General features: G+C 41.7%; 1 protein-coding gene across 1 annotated transcript in view; it reads right to left on the bottom strand.

Annotated features, from left to right (window-relative positions):
* LOC100870734 (dipeptidase 1) overlaps positions 1-20,095 on the bottom strand; it is a 72,370-nt gene that overhangs the window by 14,896 nt on the left and 37,379 nt on the right. The gene's annotated exons all lie outside the window — the stretch shown is intronic.

The following is a 20,095-nucleotide window of genomic DNA, read 5'->3' as shown; positions in this document are numbered from 1 at the left end:
TGATTAAAACTATAACAATACCTTATTGAAATTTTAAAAATAACCAATCCTTAGAGAAATAATTAATCCTCTTCATTTTTCGCCAAGTTGAAAAAACGAAAAAAATCGAAGGGAGCAAACAGAGCGGCCAATTCGAAAAAGAGAAAAAAGTATCGATGGATTCGCGAGGAACAACCGCTGCGAATAGAACGAATAGAAGGAATCCTCTTGTTTCCCTTTTGTTTGCATCCCCCCTTTCTCTTTCCTTCGCAAGAACACACCACTCGTTTCGATTTTTCTGGTAGCAACCAGAGGCTACCGAGTTTTTCGAAACGCGATACACAACATCTCATATATTCCTCTTTCGATTCTTTGCTTTCGTTCGTATAACAGAAGAAGCATTTTCTTCGATCCTTTCCTTTGATAATCTCCAATTTTATCAAAATTAACACTCTCCTAAGGAACAATCCGAAATCACCCTCTATCGATGCACCACGTCCAACGTCCATTTCTCTCTCTCTCTCTCTCTCTCTCCCCCTCGTGTAAAAATGTTCGCTCGTAACGAGGGCTTGGCGTACGCGATGCGCGTACGAAACACAAAAGCCGACAAGACACGAGGGAAGCGAGGGGCGCGGCTAGACGGAAGGAGAGGAGAGGAGAGAGCCGGCCAAAAAAGGAACGGCGACACGCGCAAAAGAAGAAGAAGAAAAGGAAGAGAGAGGGAGAGGGAAAGAAATAACGCGTTCGTTTAATTTTCGACCTACGTAGTATAGCGCGGTGAAAATAAAAAGCATTGGCAAGCTCTGCCGCCATCTTCCCCTCCGCCACCTTTCCCCTCGAGACCTTTTTATTTCAGCCCTGCTCGTGAAACAATTCCGCGGCGCCCTTCCTTTCTTCCCTTCTTTCTTCTCGTTTCAGGGCGAGTGGACAAAAGATTCCAAGTGGGAGAGGAGAAATGATAAAATCGTTGGAAAGTTTGGAGGCAAGGTAGGTATGGAGGAAGAAGTTTGTTATTCCACTGGTCGGAGGAAGATTCATACGTGGTAAGTAGGAGGAAGGGAGGGGGCAAGATGCCTCCACACCGGCCAACTTTCCGCGCGAAACTTGGAGATTGGAAATATTTCGCCTACCTTCTTCCTTTCTCTCTCTCTCTCTTCCCTTCTTTTTTTGGATTTTCGACGCGTTACGATAAATCAATCGATCGAAACTTTTTGGAGAAGGGACGAGTTGTATAAAACGTTTAGCTTTAGCGATTTCATAGAAATTCAACGCGGTCGGAATTTTTTCCTCGAGGTCGAGAGCTTCGTTTCCTTTTTACTGTATTTGTTTCTCAACAAAAGAAAGGAAGAGAGAGAGAGAGAGAGAGAGAGAGGGGAAATATTTGTAGCGGTTGGAGTTACTTGCAAACAAGAATTGCTCGATTCTTTCCGCGTGTTTTTCGATCCTTTGATACGATCACCAGCAGCAGCAGCGTGATCCCTGTTGCATTTCCTGTTTCGTTGTTTCTTTCTGCTTTATTCGAGCAGCCTCGTCCCGTTCGAAATTAAACCGAATCCGAAAGTTTTCTTCGATTCCACGATCGAGCGGTGAAGAATAGAATCGAGATAATTTTGGCCAACCGAGTTTTCGTTCTATATTCGGACGAGTGGCCCCGGGCTAGGAAAACTTGATTTCCAATAAATTCGAGAGTACACACCGGCCTCCACCGGCCACCACCGAGTATATTCCAGGTATAACCAGGCAGAAAGGCGGAAAAACTGATAAGATTTCGCCGGAGGCTCGTGTCCTTCCTTTTATTATTCATTTGCCATCCCTTCTATCCATTTCTTTAAACGGATATCGTTTAAAAAGAGAGAAAACTTCTCTCTTCAGATCCTTGGAATTAATTCCTCAATTATTATTTTTCGAAAAGAGAAGTATTATTTCGAAGGGTAATTCGGGTAATGGGCGAGGAGAGGAGGGGAGCGTGGCGGAGAATGAAAGGGAGGGTTAAAAGAGCGCGACAGGTCCCAAAACGGGCGGCAAACACTTTGAACGCGGGCTAGTGCTATCCATTCAAAGATGCATGCACGTTCCGATTAATATTGAAACCTTAATTAACGCTCCTCCGCAGGCCAGAGGATCAATCTGCAGAATTTAAATTGAACGTTTCATCGCGCTTTCAATAATGCATTTCAATTCTGAGACCGCTTCTTGTTACTCCCCGAACGGTAATAATAGATGAGAATGGTCAATGATAATGATTCTCCCCGGCCAGAAATTTCACCCATTTCCACCATTCTTCAAAAAAAAAAAAAAAAAGAAAAAAAAAGAATCATCCGCTTCGACAATAAATGGACAAGCGATCCCTCGGTAATTCCTAACCTCGAAACGCGATCCATTTTCACGGAAGAATCATCCTCGCGGAAAACGGTTATAGCCGGTCTTAAATTTTACTTAACATTATCTGGCATCGGTGGATGCGAACCGGGCTACCGGTCGCGAAGTTATGCGCAGCGTTTGCCCGCGAGGACATAACTCTGGGCGGAAAGTTGGCGGAGAACAGCGTTGGAATCCCTTCCGTGTTGGAATAACAAACCACCTATGTTACTGTCCGCCCATCCATCCCCCTTCCCTTCCCTTTGCACAGTCTACCTGCGAAAGCGGACGCTTCAATTCGATTTTCAACTTGGACGACCGGCGCATCACCGCAGAAACACTGCTTCTCTCCTATATAACATCTTTCATCCCCTATATCGACGGAATCATCTTTCGTACGTTGCCCTCTTTTGTTTAAAAAAGATATATATATATATATATTTATCTCTTTAAGGTCAAAGCCTCGTGTGGAGAGGAGTTCGAGACAAGTGGAGCATATTAGCCGACATGGTTCGAAAACGGTGATTATTCATCGCGGTTCGAGGCGATGCTCCCGTCGCTCTTTGCCCGGGGATCGGTAATGGAAAAGTTTGTTTACACCGTGCGGTACAGCGTGCGGGGACGCGTGCGAGGACGAAACTTTTATTTACGGGCCGGCCGTAATAAAGACGATAATAGAATATTCTATAAATGGAGAGAGTCCGTTTTCTCTGGTTTTCGTAACGTATTCCATTAGCGAAAGTTGCCGCGACGAACTCTCGAGTGGAATAAAAGCGCCCAGAAAAGCGATACGTAATGGAATGGAAGAATCGTTTCTCTCTCTCTCTCTCTCTTTTTTTTTCCAACGGAGGAAAAACACCCAAACGATTCCAGATTTCCACGTTCTCGATCGAGACGAAGGATTAGTTTCGATTTCTAGATCGACGCGAGAAACGCCGAGTTTCGAATTTCACGAGGGGGGTGGGGGGAGAGAGAGAGACTCTTGAAATTTTTGCCCCGACAAATATAAACTCCTCGACGTCGACGCGGAAATGGATACGACTGGATATTCGAGAAGACGGAATTTTTACGGAATCGGAGAAAATATTCAAAGTATTTTTTTTCAAAGTGCTCGACAAACATCGATAATTAACAGATCGACAAATATATAGTATATATATATATATATGTATCGTAAGTGTCGAGAATACGAGACTTTTGCTTGGACTTTGAATATATATATATATATATATATATATATTTCTTTTCAAGCATTTAGAGAAGATTTCTTCCGTTTCTTTTTTTCCATCTCTCTCTCGTTTGACAGTACGTTTCTTCTATTCTTTTCTCTCCCTCTCTCCCTCTCTCTTTTTCTCTCTCTTCTTATCTTTTCTTTCTGCTACATCCTTAACATGCCCTACTTTCTTTATCTTCGTTTCTTCTCTCCGACTCTTATATTTATCTTTTACCACAGTTTTTTTCACCGCACCGCATATTATTCCACTGTTTGCTTCCTCGTCCACCACTTCTACCACCACCACTACTCCACCCTGTTTTCCACGCTCCATTTTCTTGTTTTTCGCTTCTTTTCACTCTATCCGACCCACGTCATCGTTCCTTCCTTCCTTCCTTCCTTCCTTCCTTCCTTCTTTTTTCTCCCTCCCTCCCTCTCTCTCTCTTTTCACCCCCGATTCTTTTACCTTTTCTATTCGCCTATTCCACGTCGCTTATCCAACGTCGAACTTACCCTCTTTCGCCGCACTTGGCGCGCGAAACTCGGTCCAGGCGAAGTTTTTTTCGTTCGCCTAGGTGGAATATTTTCCAATCTTTTTTTTTTTTTTTTTTTTTTTCTCCCTCGCCCACGTCTCTTTCTCGAATCGGCCTCCATTATTTCTTTCCCTCTTTTCTTTTTTCTTTTTTTCACTCACACATCAATTTACCGATTATCGTATCGAAATTGCACAAATACGGCACAAAGTCGATCTCTTCTTCGCCGTTGTATCGTTTGACGCGTGTATTATTCGTCCGGCCCGTTTATCGCGTTCGAAAACACGCGGCCACGCACACTCGGTGTTATCGAAATTGTCGTTTCACGTGCACGTACGTTTCAAGCGCGTACCGCCCGAAATGAACGTTTAACGGCAAACATATCGATTGGATTCTTTGATGTTGCTTCAAAGCGCAGCCAACGATTACATTGGCCGATTTAATTGAATTTCAAACCGGTTTTAGCCCCTCTTACAAATAAATTCCTGCGCGAAGAAACGGATCGAAGGGAAGGAGATCGAGTTTTAAACAATTTTTCCTATCTTACACTCTTATCCCACATTGGAAACGAAATCGAAAGCAATTCCGATCAATTCACCGAACGCCACGGAATTCCAATGCGAACTCAAGTAATTAAAAACGATACGATTGAAATAACGGTAATTATACGAAGGATGGAACATAGAAACCGGAGGAGAAAGTTTGCATGCCAATCTGTATATCGCAGAGCAATTAACATTAACGTTTGAACGTTCATATTAATTCGAACAACTGCTTTTTTTTTTCTAATCGCTCAAAAATCCTTAAGAATCTCCACAAGAAGAAGAATCCAAGATATCGAAAGGAAGGAAAAGAAAAATCGCTTACACGGCCCCCTGGAAGACAATCGTTTCTCCATCTGGACGGGGGAAAGGTGGATGCCGATCGAGGAACGTGGTATATCCGAATCGTATTAGATGGCCGGTTAAGGAGAAACACGGCCCATTGTGTATTCCGCCTTCGCAGCAATATCTCACCGAGTGTAGCATCCTACGTGCTTTTTCCGCGGTCTCGCGCGGCAAGAACGAGGTCGCGCCTCCTCCTCCACGAATTCCGGTCACGGTGTGGCCACGGATCCCTCTTGAAAGAGCCCTTACCCCTTCCTCGGTGATCGAGACGGATCGAGCATTAATGGAGTACGTGGAAACGATATTTTCTCGACCCGATCGATACGAAATTTCGTTTGTAACGGGGCGCGTATTTACGACTCTGTTCGAGGCTCGAAGAAAATCGGTCGAAGATTCGAGATAATTGGAGAAAGTTAGGGGCGCAAGTTATTCCATATAGCGTTGGAGAGGCGTTATTAAGGCCGCGTCATTAGCACTCGAGTGAGGTGTACACTCGAGAGTATTCAAGATCGTATTCGCATCACGTAACCCGGCGATAAAAACTCTCGACCGTATCGAGAGATCGAATCCGGGAGAAGTTCCTTCGATTCGTTCCTGCGAATCTTCTTCCCTCGACAACGGCATTAACGGATAACGAGCGTCTCGCAATAACGAGGCGGAAAATACGGCAATTTGGCAAAACTTAGGCGAGGAGGAGCGGCGCTAATGCCGATGGGTATTCGCGAGCGTCCAATACGCACCCAGATCCACGATAACACCCGTTTTTAATGGCCACCTTCCCCCACCGACGTTTCACGAGGTTCTCGAGGCAAACGGACCGGATTATTATTATCATTCCATTCGGGGAAATTTTTCCATTCCGAACTCGAAACAAGTTGTTCGAATTAAAATTGGTCGCCAAACGGTAGAGAGTAGAGGAATTACGCAGATTTTTTAAAACGGATAATTGTCTCGACGCGATTACACGGGCGATTATGTACAAAGTAGAAGAAGATAATCGTAGTATCTTTTTGTCTTTCTAAAAGGTTATCGCGGATGCATAAATCTTCCATGTTCGAGAGGAAGAAAGATGGGGCCGAGGAGGAGAGGAGATTCCTCCGGAATTCCTGCGGAAATCTGTCAGAGATGAGATCGATACGCGGAAGATGGAAACCCTTCCTCGAAGGATCGTTAAAATTTCCAACTACTAACAAGTAGGACGGTAATGAAAACTATTATTGGAAAAAACGAAGGAAGGAGATGGAAATTAACCAAGTCCCTTAACGAATCGGATCGATCGACGACCGACGTCGGGAAAAATAGAGGAAACCTCGTCAATGGCCATTATATCCTTCGCGTCGCGAGTTCCGGCCGCCACTCGTCACGTCCATCCGTTATTTCGAGTGTTTCTCGTTACCACGATGGACGACGAGGCCGAAAACAAATCCGCGATCGATTCCGCGAAAGAAAAAGATGAAACGAGAAGTGAAGTGAAGAGAAGAAAAAAAAAAGTTAAGAAGGCGTTAAATGGGGAGGGGAAGGAGAAAGTGTTGATTCGAGGGAAGCAAAGTTTTCGACGAAAATTTTTTCCTTTTTAAATAAGAAGATTTAACTCCCTCTCGATGAGTATTTTTTTTTTTTTTTTTTTTGAAGAAATTTAATATAAAGGAGATGAACGGATGAAAAGCTTTTCTCTCGAGATTAAAAATATTCGAAATGGAAAAGTTGTTAGATGGTCGAAGAAATAATAATAACTCGCAAGGATAAACAACATGTCGAATAAACGAATTCGAAGATGGGGGAGGATTTAAAAGAAAAAAGAAGAGAATAATGAGAAACATCGAGGATCGATAAAAGAGGGAGAGAGGAAGAAGGCGAGAGAGTTGGCGAGGCGATTAACCGTCCCCGTGCTACACTTCACGGATCGGGTGTCCCATGTTAATGGAGGACGATTTTCTAATAAAAAGTCCATTGCGTTTTCGACCCTTGAGAGCAAGGATCTTCTCTCCCTGCGATGATGTACGAATAATAATACACGATCCTCTCCCCTCGTCAATTTATAACAAGTTGGAGGAATGCGAGAAGCGTGTTCTCGAGACGAGTCGAATTAGAAAATTGGAAAGTGGTCGGTCGGAAGGAAATAAAAGGTAAAACGTTTCGTAAAAGTTAGGGACGCGTGACTGGGAAGGCGAAATCTGGGAAGGTCGAGAAGTTTTAAGCAAGTTACGAGGTCCCCGTTCGAAAAGTCGATCTTAAAAGCCATCCCCGCTCCGTGAGGAAAATTTCTCCTCTTTTCTCTCTCTCTCTCTCTCGACGAGATACAGATAGACGGAGGATTCTTGGGCAAAAAACTTGGATAATAATCCCTACCCTTCCACGTGTTGTTTCAATATTGAAACAATGTTCTTCGAGAATCCTTCCTATTGTTTTGCATCTTCTTCGCGGCTCACGCGGCTCCAAGTCGTTTCTCCCCTTTTCTCTTTTGTTATTAACGTTAGTTGTTAAAAGCAGCGGCAACGAAGCGAGTGGATAACATCGAACATGGAATAAAAAAATAAAAATATTTTCTACCAACGATTGAAAATACGCCGATTCATTTTTCGAACGTTCAATTTTTTTTTCCTTCTTTTTTTTTTTTTTTTTTTTTTATTATTCAAACAATAGTACGATAAATATCAATTGCAATTTCACGGTAGATAATTGAACACAAATGGAAAAAATATGGCGGGGGGGGGGGGGAGAATAAAAGATCGCATACACGGTCATTTTTCCCCACTGTTCGACTCTTCGCTTTGCCCTTTAATTTATTTAATTTTCACGTCTCGTTGAACGAGATATAGAACGAATATCCGATATTGCGCGCACGTTTTTTTTTTTTTTTTTTTGTTACGTTTTACTACTAATTCCAGAGGGAACAAGAGCGGGCAAAAAATTCTTCCCCAAGAAATAAATCGTTCGTCTTCCCTTCTTTCTTGGATTTCCCTGCAGATTTCCTCGTTACGCGAAAGGGTTAATGTAACTTGTTTGAAAAATTTCCTACCCTCACGAATATATATATATATATATAAGAGATCGAACAAACGAACAAACAAACGATCATCGAATTCTCGTTTCGAAGAATTAAAAACGGAAAAAATCCTCGATCGATTCTGAATCCACCACGAGAAGGAGGTGTTTCGCCATGGAATTCCCGCTTCGACACCGATAGACGAGGCCATCGTCGCGTCTCGCCGGATTAAATTATAACGTCGGCCCTGATTTACATCGATAGCGGTGCAAACTCTCTCGCTCGGTTCGTTAGAAAGTTTCACGAAAGTGTCGCGCAGTTGGCGTGTTCCGTGCTACCGTGTCCGACGATTCTCATGCAAACACGAGCGCGCTTACTACTTTGGTCACGGATACTCGGGGGTTACGAGTGTAGAAACACTCGGGCGGACCTTTCTCTCTCTCTCTTTCTCTATTTGCTTTCACTTACTTTTCGACCCTCCGCTTCCTTCCGGTCGTGCATATTTAATCGTCGAATCGATTCTTCTTAGAGAGAGAGAGAGAGAGAGAGAAAAGAAAAGAAATATGGTAGAAATAATTGGAATCCTATTTTAATACGATATTTTTACAAAGTAAGGGGGAAATCTGCAAGATGGTCGACTTATACTTTGACGTATAAATTATAGGAGAAGAGGATTCAGGTGGTAATTAAATTAGGTTGGAGGAAGATTCTTATTTACGATCGTTAAAACTACTTACTTCGTTACAGAATCAATTTAAAAGTTGGTAATAAGTTTTGGCAAGTTGCGCGCTTTTATTACCTTCGCCCGATAATCCTTGCGGTTTTAATATCGAAAGAACAGCTCTCTATGGGAACATAAATCTATGAAACAGACTCGGGACAGACTCTAATCGTCTATCATCTCGTTGAAAATGCTCTCGTTCACCCTTATTCGACGGTGGCCGAGCAAACCTTTCCCTCTCGATCGCGTCTTCAATTCGTAATCAGGCTGGATTCGTACTCGCTTCGGCTCTCTTATTATAAATAAGGAAGCGGGCAAGCACAACACGCCTCCTCCAATGTTTCCTTTCGTTTCCAAGAATCGTTGAACAGAAAGATTTTCTTTTTTTAAATTGTTACTTGCACGTCACCTGCAACAAAGGTGATTGTTCTCAAGAGAAGGGAAAGAAAATGAGAAGGATCGACTAATTCGATCGGACGAATTTCAGCGGGAAGAAAAACACGGCGAGAGAGGAGAATAAAGGCGGAAGATTACGATCGGCGGATACGTGCGGCGTACTTTAACGAACCGCGCGAGGGTAGCCCCGGTCATCTTTAATTCAAACGACGATCGAACATACACACGCACACACACACGTTCCTTCCTTCCTTCCTTCCTTCCTTCCTTCGCTCTTTGATCCTTTCCACGTTGATTTTCCACCGCACGGGTGGAGAAACGACACCGGTTCGATGCGGGCGTCCGAATCGATAGCCACGTTGATGAAAATCTATGAATTTTTTCCTCCCCCCGACCACGAGGGTTTCCTCGAATGAAAAAAAAGGGAGGAAGGGAAACGGATGAAATGTAGGTCGGTATCGAGTTTCGCCGCGAAATAAAGTGGCCTTTGAAGCGTTCACACTTTTATCGCGAATTCGATATCTTTCGCAATGGTCACCCATTCGTGCCACCGTTAAACGTTACGGTTTAACGTTTCATCGAAACTCGCCAATTTTCTCCTCCATGTCTCTTCGAAACTTTTCTCCTCCCTTTCCTATACATTCCTCCTTTCTTTCTTTCTTCTTTTTTTTTTTTATTAAAATCCAATGAGATCTCATCTCGTCCAAAGGTAAACGTTACGGTTTAACGTTTCATCGAAACTCGCCAATTTTCTCCTCCATGTATCGTGTCTCTTCGAAACTTTTCTCCTTCTTCCTTTCCTATACATTCCTCCTTTCTTTCTTTCTTCTTTTTTTTTTTTTATTAAAATCCAATGAGATCTCATCTCGTCCAAAGGTAATTTAGTTTTGATCGTCGACACGATTCGAAATCTCTGCCGGATATCGCGTGGATTCGAGAGTTTACGGGTTCAGACGTTTTATCAGATTCGAATAAATTTCCAAATACCTGGTCGGGGATACCTTCTTCCCTTCCAGTTTTGATTTATCAAAACTTTTATTTCCCGTATAAACGGAGAGCACCGATTATGAATCGCCCGATAGTTCCGCTCACGTAACCGTTATCCGTGTACAACAGAATTCGTAAAATGGGAAGGGATATCCTTCCATTTCACGAAAGTAAAATCGCACGTCGTCCACGAATATGTCGGGTATAATAATTCGTTGTCTGACAAGAAAAATGTCGAGTAGTCGAATCTACTTGAACTCTTTATTCACGATATAGAAATAGAATACGAGTCAAAATTAACAAGTTGGTCGAATACTGGAAGATGGTGTGTCGAACACTGTCGCCGATTTTAAAAAGACTAATTTAGGCGGCTCGAGGAACGTTTAGCCTTATACTAGCGTTTTGTTAGTGTTTTAAGGAATCTTGATCTGGGCCTCCTGTTATATTTATCGGGGAATTTTTTAAGTGTCACAAATAGGTGTCTTCGCATCGAATGTCCACCTCGACGAATCGAGGTTCAACGTCGGTATTTGCAGTGCACGAGGAGGTAAACAGAAAGCGGGCCGCGTTGTTACGCGATAATGGAATGCACGGGTGGCGTGGGATCGAGCAATGGAAAATCAGCAATTGGCAGGCTCCCCCCGGGCCATGACACTGTTCAGCCTGGAAATTCGGCCAAGCCTCGAGACTATTGGAACCACCATTACAACGTTAATGCACGTCTTGAGGATTTGAGATGTTTCACACGATATTCTTCACCTCGCTCTCTTTCTTATTTCTCCAATCTCCTTGACGAAACATCGATCATTTCTCGATCATTTTCTCAACGGCTGATGTGTTATTTCATCGAACGCTGGAGGAAATAAAAAAGATTCAAAGCGACGAGTTTTCCGGGCGACCGTATCGGCGATCAACGTGTTCGTTAAATTGCTTCGTGACCCTTAATTCCGTACTTGCTCGAGCAGAATTTTAAACGAGCTCGAAAACCAATTCCTTAAACGGTGACCTAGCTTTTTTCTCGCCGACATAGAGAGAGAGAGAGAGAGAGAGAGGAGGAGGATAAATGAAAGTGGACACAACGAGATGAAAGGAAAACTTGTTATAAAAGAAAAAAGAAGAAGAAGAAGAAGAAGAAAAAGACGAAGGTACGATCATCTCTAGAGGATGACAATTTATCGAAAGGGGCAATGATTTCGAACGAGTTGGACCGATTATTGGCAAATGAAAATAATGGATATCGAAAGCTGTACCCTTTTCTTAAATTTATTAAGAAATTCGATATTGAAAAACGGTCTGACGAGAAAATTTTCCTTATCCTCGATTTTACCCGATTTTAATTCCCAAATGAAAAGCTAGCCCTCTCTCTCGATATCCGCGAAAAATAGCGATCGAGTTTGCAAGTTTGGGTCAGGTTCGAGATTTTGTGGCCGTCCGTAAGAATCGAATTGAACACGATTTTTTTACTCTCAGCGGACGATAACGATGAGAGAAAGAGAAAAAGCGTAGCGGCAAAGCTCGTGAGGCGGTCGTTTCCAACGTTCTTGAATGTGGAAAAATGACTTGGCACAGTTCGCTCTGTTACACCGACGACGATCGTCCCCACTCGTTAATTACCCACCACTCCTTCCTCCCTCGAAACTCAACCCAAGGGATTGCTCAAAGTTGAGCGACTGTATTTCTTCGAGAGAATAGAATGCGAGTTAGGAGAAAATATTTGGAACGTCGAAAAGAGAGGCATGTTCGTACGGTGAATCAAAGAAAAAGTTGTTATTTATAACGAATCATCGAGGCAGAAACAATCGATCCCAATCACCGTGTATTCACCCCATGTATCGATCGTAACCGCTCTGCGTATTCGGTATTATTCGCGTTCATTGTAATCAATGTGGGTATTCACCATAATTTCTCGCCAACGGCCTTTTGTAACCAATTATTCCCCATTTATACTTTCCACTATATTCTCTGCATTTCGAGTCGGACGAAACATGTATCAATTCGAAGCAGTGTCTTTGAGAATCGATAACCGATAACAATCTTTCTCGAAAAATTCTTCCGCGTTAATCGATCTCCTCCACGTTTCGTGACAAGTTTCGCGCTCTCCTCGTTCTGTACGCGGCCCAATTTCAACGAGAATCAGAGCGGACGAACAGAACAGAGGCAATTCTGTTCTCGATTGTTTCGAGGATATCTCGCCAACGAGTGCGATTTGTTTTCGATAACGTGAATAGCGAGGGAAATTTCGTAATATTTTTAAATATTTCTCGTTTTCGAACAATTACGTTTTAACGAGAGATAGATTTGTCGCGGGGCGATCGTTGCTCGTTCACGGCAATTTGCTTGAGAAGCAATTTATACCAATTTACTGGCGCGTAATTAAATTATATAAGCGGGGACGACGAGTGTTGGTTACGAGAACGTCGTCTAAGAGCATCGTTTACCAACTCGAGGCGATACTATGGCGATTTCAATGAATCATTCGAAATGCGCCGAAATGTTCGACGAAACGAGATTCGTTTCTTTCTTTTTTCTTTTTTCTCTCAAGGTGAAATAATAATTTTAACTTTCTTTTTCCTTTCCAAAGTTGCGACCAATTTTTCTTCATAATTTTAATTACCGTTTCAACTTGCTAACTCGAATCTTTTCAATTATTATTATTATTATTATATTTCTTGTTTTCTTTTCTTTTTCCTTTTTGGAATTTTTATAACGCGTCGCTTCGCCAATTGTTAGTTTTCGCGCGTGTATATTAATCGCGATTCACCCTCGACGTCCACGATTTTTTTAACGACGCGTAAACGTTGGCGTCAAAAACGTTGCGGGATATTCGAGGGAAAAAGGTAGGGGATGCGTTGAAAGGGAGTGGCAGGAATGATCAAAGAGGGGGGAGGGGAGGGATGGAAAAAAAAGTTCGCTAGACAAGAGTCAAAAATTCACGAAACGGCAGACGTTGAAACGCTGTCAAAATAGAAACACTCGGACACAATCTGTATCGGGCAGTCAACGAAAACGCGCGCGCGCGTGTGTGTGTACGAAACGGAACGCTCGACAGAACTATAACCGAAAAATAGTCAAAGATACACGACGTGAAATTGATGTTCGCTTCGAACGAATATCATGCTCTTTCTTCGTAAAAAAAAAAAAAAAAAAGAGAGAGAGAGAGAAATAAATCAGTTTAGAATTCGAAAAATCTGAGAGGAATATTTCTTGCGCATTTTATAATCTTTCGAATTGAAAAGTTTTGAATCGATCAAAGCGAGTTTTAATATCTATTTTAACTTGGTTTAATCCCGTCGGATATCGTTTCGAAAAGGTAATTTGTGGTTTCGAAGCAAACTTGCAGCTACTCTCCGTTATTTCGCTCGATTTCTCGTTTGAATTTTACAGTTTTCGCGGACACTTCCTCCTCTTCCAACCGATTGTATGCCCCGAAACTCGTCTTATTATTTGAAAAAAAAAAAAAAAAGAAATAATTACACTATAATATATTTGGAATACACGGTTTCCAACGTTTCCATTCCTATTCTCGAACGAGAGAGAGAAAGAATCTCATTAAATTATCTCTTTCCACAAAAACGGTTAGTTATTCTTGTTCATTCCACCATTTTCATCCTCGTTTTCAGCCCCTTCCGTCGCGACTTCCTCCTCCTCCTCCTCCTCCTCCTCCTCCCCCCCACCTTTTCATTTTTCATTTTCATTATTCTTTGCAAGTTAACAAGCTTCCTGCTGGCCCTTTTGAATTTTGATCCCTTTTCACGTAAAATTCCCTCCATCGCCGTCCCTCCCTTTATCATTCTCTAAACCCCGGCCACTCGACATCCAACCACCATTCTCCCTTTGTCTCCGTCTTTACACGCTTGCACGCGCCGCGATTACGTTTGTTTGCGGTGGCCCGCGAAATTTCACCAAACCTCTCCTCGTTCTTTTCCAACCCTCCGCACCATTCGGCCATATTCGCGTCCAAAAGTCGAAAGCGATTTTCTCTCTTGGAGGAATTCGAAGCGGTTCGAAAGTCTCGATGAAGAGGATCGATCCTGAAGAGCAGCTGCGCTCGATAATCGCGGATTCGAGACCCTCTCCCGATCAATTACTCGGCTGCAATTTTGTTCGAGTTCCCAATTTGCTTCCATTTGCGCTAAAACTTGGATCGCTTCGTTTGCTTTCCAATATTGCTTCCTCGTGTCGAATCGAAACGCGTTTATGGAGGGTGACGCGTGCGACAATGCGCTCGCTGACAAATCAACAAAGACGCGCCACTACTCGAGAACGTTCGAAACGATGCGGGAAATCGAAGGAACTTTGTTCGCGTTTTTAATCGAGGAGAAACGGAGAGTCGACGCGTTCGATGATGAAATTTTCCAACAATTCGCTCGACCAACTTTCGCTAATTTTCACGAAAAATCGAATTTAACAACGGGAGCAACGCGTCTCGCCAAACTTTATCCAGCTATCAGTTTGAAAGCTGAAGTTCTTATTAGATCAGACGGAGGAAGACGGTGTTTGTGCCTCGTAGATTGAACAATAAACGCTTCGCACTTGGTCAATATGCTTATTCTAAATCGAATAAAATTCGATCATGACACGTTATTATTTATATTCAATTCGATTGTTGTTACGAGCTCGAGCCAGATAGAAGGAACGAAAATCCTCTTCAGGGGAAGAGGATCGTCTTCGAATGTCCTTTTTTAACCATCCTTCCTCGAGAACACGATTTTCCAATCGAACACAGCTTCCTCCTCCTTTCTATCCGTTTCATTCGTCCTAAGACTTGGATTCAAAGCGTCGTCGCTTCAGAGTACGACGATGCGGTTGGGAATCGTGGGACTCGACCCGATGTCCAACCTTCGAGTCGAGAGATCAGGGTCGAGTTCGATTCCAATTTATTATTCCACGCTCGATTAAAATTTCACGCTCTTCGTCGAATCGAAAAATCGAATCGGCTGGCTTAATCACTATCCACAGAGAAGGAACAGACAACTATATATATACACACACACCACGGTTTGTAGTTTCGCCGATATAAGATGATCTTGGATGCGGGAGCAAGAAGAGATTGTTACGTTTGTCGCCGGTAGAAAGGACACGCTTATTTTCGCACGGATCATGGCGTGAAAACGACGATCTGTATTTAAACCTCGATTAGCGTTAGATATGGAATCCATTCCTCGTAATATTAATTTATAAACACGTAAACGAGTTAGTTATAAGATAATAATTAAGTAAATTGGATTTACACCTTTCGACATCATTTTCTATTGGCAAGATCACGGAATTCCACGAGTTCAACAAGGATCGGAATCGAGGAAATGTAAAAGCAGAGGAGCGTTGTTGGTCGATCGATGCGTGTATCGAACTCTCTCTCTCCTCTTCGAGAGAGATTCGTCACTGGCGCATCCTATCGATTAACGATAATTATCGAGCAAAGCCGGCTCACAAAGCGGGGGAGGGGAAGGTACTCCAAGGATGGAGGGATACGTCCGGCTGAGTTGCTTTGTCGTGGAAGGAGTTGCGAGCTTGTTGCGCGGTCCATCGATCGGCCCAATCGAATCGAAAGACCTTTGTTCTCGACGAAATAGACGGCTCGCCATTTCCCGCACCACGATTCGTAAAACCAACAAGAAACCGGTTCGAATCTTGGTTAATTCGTTTCCGAATCAACCGACTTCGACCAGGAAGTTTCCTTGATCCTTGACTCGAAAAGTTAAGTTTTCTTTTTCTCCCCTTAAAATTAGCGTTCCAATAAGTTTCCTTCTTTATGAATAGACTTTAATATATTTTTATATAAACGTGCATCCATATTTGGATCACGTCTTCAAGAAAAATAAGATTTTGCACTCGTGTTTAAGAAGATTACCAATCGAGTCCTCTAGAATGTTATTATTATATTATATGTAATTTTATAATTTATTTACATTAGTGTAATAATATGCGTATAATAATAAAATGTAGAATAGCAACATACACGAGTGCAACGTATCGTGTCGCCTGTATATGGCGGAATTTTAAAAGAAACTTAATGGAACAAGCATTGAAATGTAGATATAAAATATAAATACGGAATACGGAAGAATTTTGAAATTTAAGAACAATAGAAACGGAAAAGAGGGACGAGTATGATCCGTTAGCGAGCCGCTCTGCACAACTTTAAATCTAAAATTATATATGTTATGCGTGGTAACACAGAAGGGTTGAGTCGAAGTTGGACAATCAATTAGAAACTTTATGTTCGAAATACTTAAGATTGACTTTGGAAAGTCTCTGAACGGTTGAAACGAGGTAAAAGTGGAGAACAACCATTCGAAATCGATGTTACAGATTGTTGAAACGAAAACTAGAAGAACCGTATATATATCCCAACTAAATTTTACTTTAAAATAAAAATATTATTTCAGTTTGTTCACGTTCCGTATTTGGGTCCTGTGAGAAACTCAATCACGCTGGCCGACGAACGTAAAGTTGAAGTACAGTTTCGTCGGCCTCTTTTAAAACTTTCTTCTACGCCGTTCAATATAAGTTATGCTTCAAAAAAGCATATATAATAGCGCAAATAATACTATTATCTTGTCGCAATCGGTTTCCACAATTTTCACTCGAAAGATGAAGAGCGCAGCAACGACGGATACGGAAGGAAAAATCCGCGATATAGCGAGATAACTCTGCGATTTGCTTCTCCAGCGACACGAAAGAGATCCTTTCTTAAAGAGGCTTGTCGACGAGACTTGGATTTCGTATCGAAATGCGCATCGAAAACGCACTTGGTCCAAAAACAAGAGATCTTCGATTGAAGACACCTGGAGAAAGAAATTTCTTTGTGGACAATTGGAAAGATATAGTCTTTTTTCTCGTCGATTCTACAAAATATTTCAATCCTCTTGCCAAAAAACGGTCAGAATTGGCGAATCGACGAGGCGAATCGTCGTTTTTCAACTCTATTCGTATCCTCCCCGGTTGTTGAAAAAATTTTCTCCACGCAGGAATATTTTGCAAGTGAGCACCAACAATTTTGGAAAGAGGCTTGCTGATATTCCATTCGTGTCAAAAAAAAAGAAAGAAACTTATGGAACAGCCTAATATTATTTACTCGTTCGAATTAACCGGTTCGAGTCCGGTTGTTCGATCGGAGGACAGCGATATCGCCTGTTTCGCGGAAAGAGACATTATTAGCAACCGAACGAACCGTGACGATTATTCGAGCTCAGCCTTCGGCTAGGAGACGCCCCTCCTCCTTCATCAATGCGAAATGAAACGCAAACTTTGAAACGACCGGAACAAGTTCGAGTAGGAACAATGTAGTTTGCCCAACTATTTCCGCCAGCCAACCAATGAGTACTACCCACTTGCGCCAACATTGACAAGCGTAATTTTAAAAGGAACGGGAGCGCATTAAATATTCCAAGCAACTCGGCTAACGACAAGCTTGCAAATTCCTCGAAAATGTCGCCCGATCCCATCGGCCGACTTCAATTGCCTCGTAAGCAATCCGATCCTAAGAAAATTTGAAACTACGCCAGAACTCGGATATCTCCCGTGTCAAGATTTCGTCCAAATGTGTATATATACAGCGGATAACGAAAGTATTTCCATTACGATCACATTTACAATTTTCCACGAACGAAATGTACACGTTAAAGGAATTTGTTTAAGACAAATTGTATGTATTGTATAATAGGAGGGAAATTTCAACATTGTGTCGGCATAATTTGAGAATGATTGATTAGAAAAAGTATTCGAACGCTTTTTTTTCTTGGACCATCTTTGATGGTAATAATGTCTCAGTCGATGTTAAGTAAGCTTCGAAGATACTTGAAATTTATTTAATTTTATCTACTTCAATTCATAAATTTTCGATAGGATTTATATCTGTGGTGGAGTATTCAACATACAAAGTATATTGCATATACGATCCGTGCTGCATGTTTAGGATCGAGTTCTCCAACTTATGGCCATTATCTTTGTGATTGTTTTTTATAATATCTAAGGATTTGTATTTATCGAGTATTCCATCGATATATTTATTATAATTACTAGTAAATTCTTTGTATTACTAGCAGCTTCATACCATCACTGAACCATTGTGTTTTATACATTTATACGTTTTCGATGTTCAATTCCGTATTTAGTCTTTTCCATACATAATTTATTAAAAATATTAAACTTTGACTCATCATCGAAAAATATCACTTTTTCTCGAGAAACTTTTCTTCAAAATGTTTTTATATATTTAATAACTTTTTCCCTCTCTTTCGATTAATTTTCTTAATCGACCAACAACGAGTTTTATTCGCAATTATTGTTTCTTCAATTTTTGATTCTTTCATGATACGCTATACGATTGATTTCCTTATGCAGCCGAAGAAAAATTTCTCGTTCACACTTCTGCATTTCAGACTTTCTCGAATATTCATTTTGAATATTATATACCGCACACTTTTATATTGGTGTTAACGGAACGACGGCTCGACTTCGACTGAACGTAGAAACGCTTAATACTTGTGTTTATATTTCTCGCCGAAGGGTAATATAAAAATTATCACTGTATCGGCGTTCGAATAATTTTTGTATTAACCTTTCGTATTAATACGCGTGTGTATACGATATAAATCGTTTTCAATATTTTATTTTAAACAAGTTTTTTTAACACGTATATCTCGTTCATCGAAAAAGTTTTTTTCCCCTCGCCGATTTTCAACCTTTCCCCTCGACGAGATAACGAAATAAAAAAATTCGAAAAAATCTTTGACAAATATTTTTACACCATTTTTACAGAGCGTGTTACAGAGCTAACCGGCGATTATTATTCTCTAAATCGATACATCACAGCCTCTCTATCTTCCCCTCCTCCCCCCCCTCCCCGCCCTCCCTGTTTACTTTAAATTCTCCTCCTGTTTCCGTTTAGAAAAATCTCTAACAATTTTACCCAGCGATCGATCCCTTCTTCGACGAAAAAAAAAAAAAAAAAAAATAAAATTCGTAGAAAATCTCGGCGATCTAGGCAGAGAACATTCGGGCAATCCCCTCTGCTCGTCCATCGATTCAACGAGATCCTCGAAAAACAAACGTTCGTCATCGAGCGCGAAACGAAAATTTGTTACCGTTTTTCGGGCTAATTAATCGCATTTAGCCCCGAATCGGGCTCCCGAGAGCTCGGCTTGAAATGAATTAAGCTTAATTCCATTTTTGATGGCGACGAATTAAGCTCGATTCTGTCGTTAATGAGATAAATTAACCCTGCGCGTTCGAACAGGGACCCACCCCCTCCCCACCCCCTTTGTAGCACGAATCGGAGCACGAAGCAATTAGCGGCGGTGACGCGAATTTTCAATCGCCTCCTGGATTTACTTTTATTCGCTTCAATCGCTCTTTTCGCGATATCGTCGACGAGAGATCATCTCGATTATCTCGAGCAACTACGTTCAACGAAGAAATCGCGAGGTGAATTTATTTCACGGTAGTAAATTCTGGCTTCCGCGTACGTTCGAACGAAACTTTCCTAAATTCGGTACAAAGGGAGGGCTTCGTCGTTGTTCCCCTTTCGAGAAAGTTGTCCTATTTAATTAACATCGTTCGCAGTCCGTTTACAAGTTTTTCTTCGCCCGTTAAATGAACTTGCACACGAGTCTACGAATACTATATATTTGTTGTAAAAAAAAAAAAAAAAAAAAAAAGAAAAAAAGCCTCTCGCTATTCCTCCATAGACAGAAAAACACAGAAAGTAGAAGTGAAATTTAGTGATCCGGAGATAGAAAGCGAGTACGAATAAAGACAAAGTTTCGTTCGAAAATTGGTATTCTCGAAATTGCAAATTCGGCTCGAAATTTCCCTAATTTCAATAGGATTTGATCTTTTACTCAAAGCCCTTCCCTAATTTCGTTTCAACAATCAAAATTTTAATTAATCGGAAGGGCAAATTCATTTAGCAATTTACGTAATTCGCCGATTACTCGATGCACTCGCGCAAGAAATATTCGCAAGGACACGTCCGATCGAAGGTTTTCCTCCTCCTCTTCTCATCACGTCTGAGCCGCGAGATTAATGAGA

The sequence above is a fragment of the Apis florea genome, unplaced genomic scaffold, assembly GCF_048593485.1.
Source record: "Apis florea isolate Af1SG1 unplaced genomic scaffold, ASM4859348v1 contig_1767_pilon, whole genome shotgun sequence".
In the NCBI taxonomy this organism is placed as follows: Eukaryota; Metazoa; Arthropoda; class Insecta; order Hymenoptera; family Apidae; genus Apis; species Apis florea.
Note: the sequence above shows the minus strand (reverse complement) of the source record. Positions and strands in the feature narration are given on the sequence as shown.